The sequence below is a fragment of the Buceros rhinoceros genome, unplaced genomic scaffold, assembly GCF_000710305.1.
Source record: "Buceros rhinoceros silvestris isolate BGI_N320 unplaced genomic scaffold, ASM71030v1 scaffold7828, whole genome shotgun sequence".
Taxonomy (NCBI): domain Eukaryota; kingdom Metazoa; phylum Chordata; class Aves; order Bucerotiformes; family Bucerotidae; genus Buceros; species Buceros rhinoceros.
In genome coordinates, this window is record NW_010426277.1 from 36,001 (window position 1) to 38,248 (window position 2,248).

Consider the following 2,248-nt stretch of genomic DNA (forward strand, 5'->3'; position numbering starts at 1 on the left):
CCACTCAACAATTACCATCATGGGCAGAACAGACTCGACTTGGGGAAGTCAGTTTAATTTATTACCAATCAAATCAGAAGAAGATAATGAGAAATAAACCCAAATGTTAAATACACCTTCTCCTCACCCCTCCCTTCTTCCTGGGATTAACTTTTTTCTCCTGATTTTCTTTCTCCTCCCCACCAGTGGTGCAGTGGGACAGGAGTGGGGATGCTGTCAGTTCATTACAGATTGTCTCTGCCGCTCCTCCCTCTTCAGGGGAAGGACTACTCACACTGCTCTCCTGCTCCAGCATGGGGTCCTACCATGGGAGACAGTTCTCCATAATTTCTCCAACGCGAGTCCTTCCCACTGGCTGCAGTCCTTCATGAACTGCTCCAGTGTGGGCCTCTGCCATTGGGTGCAGTCCTTCAGGAACAGCCTGCTCCAGCCTGAGCCCCCCACAGGGTCACAAGACCTGCCAGAAAACCCGCTCCAGCATGGGGTCCTCTCCACGGTCCACAGGTCCTGCCAGGAGGTCACGGTCTCCTTCAGGAGTCCTGCTCACACTCCCAGAGGTTTCGTTATTTTCTGTTCCTATTTTCCTTTCTCCTTCTTTACTTCTAATTTTCTACCAACCTTTTAAATAAAAACTCTTTTTAGTTTACTTTTAGCAGCTGAGGGTGTGAGAAGGTGGGCCACGTGCCTGCCTCCAGCTCTTTAATTTCTCAATGATGTTGACGAGGATATTTGGCCCACGAGCTGAGACAGAGCGCTAGTACTGCCGTCCTGCTTTCCGTAGTCAGCCATGGCCTCTCTGTAGCTCTTGTGGAAATAAGCATTAGAGGTGGCTGTAGCTCAAGAAAAAATAAACAAAACCATGTAATGCGGTGGAGGTAGATAATTCTGAGCCTGAATTTTCCTGTGAATCACAGATGAATTTGGATCTTCTGTGTCTATGTCCAGGTCATGCTCATCTAACCCAGCAATTACATTTTCTTGTCCCATAAAAGGCAAGAATGTGTCAACACCGGGATGGCTTTGTGGATTAGACGTCAGGCACATTGATTTTCGGTGATGCTCTACTGACTCATTGAGATCCCTCAAACAGGTCCATTCACATCTGAGCTTCAGTCCCACAAGGTGCAGAAAGAATCTATAAAGACTTTGCTGCAAAGTTTTATTTAGGCTGTGGTTAGGCAGCACCTTGAAAAAATCTTTGATTGCGTTTGGGAGTAAATCTGCTGTTACATGAAATGGTAAAAATAATGAAAAACCCTGTGTCAGATGTAAATATTGGGAGCCCAGGGCAGCACACCAGACGGGCTGTGGTCAGGGGAGAGCAAAGCCCCCATTCTCCAGCAGTGCCTCACTGCTGAAGCCTCCGGCTCTATAAAGTTCTCCTGTTTCAGGCCATTCCCTCCGATTTGACTTGACTTCTCCTCTCTCTCCCCTGTTGTTGACTGAGGTACGTGATGTGACTGATGGTCTGAAACATTTATGGAAACCGTAGGCTGTAGCTCTGTGTTAACCCACTTGACTTGGCTCTTCCTCAAACCAATCTGCTCATTTACTCTAAACAGTGCAAGAGAGAGAGTTTCTCTGGAGTATTTCCTGTGTTTCATTGATAAATGACATTGAATTACTGAAAATAACAATAAAAATCAGGGGTTTAGAATAAATATCTCACTTGCAGGAAAAATATTACAGTATCTAATATGTCATCCAGAAGGTATCTTACAGACAATGATAAAACAGGGGGAAAAAAAGTCAAAATTTGCTGTTAAATCCTCTATTTCTGATTGGCCCTGATTAGCTTGAAGTGCAGTAGATAAAAAAAAATGCATCAAAAGAAATTGTCTTCCTTCCATCACTGAGCTACCTCTCCTTTAGGTGTACTCCACCACCCGGAATGGCTTGGTCTTCCAGGAGGGAACCCTTCTTCAGCTTGAACTCAACCTGGTATGATCCAGCAGGCTCCTGACTAGACACCCAGTACACCCCCCTCCTCTGTGCCTAAGGCCCCTGGGCCAGAGACTCACGCCGGGATGGCCATGACTATCGTCATGATGGCTACCATGATGGCTACCTCTCACTCTGCTCTGAGCCAACACCACACCAGGGAAGAGCTCTTCTCGCCATGCCAGGAAGCTGGTGAGCAGCTATGAAGCGGGTGGGTCCTGCCATAGCTATGGGGGATGCTCAGAGGGGTATTTTGTGGGATGTGATGGGAGACCAGCGTGTGCGGGACCCTTGCCTTGGGGACCCT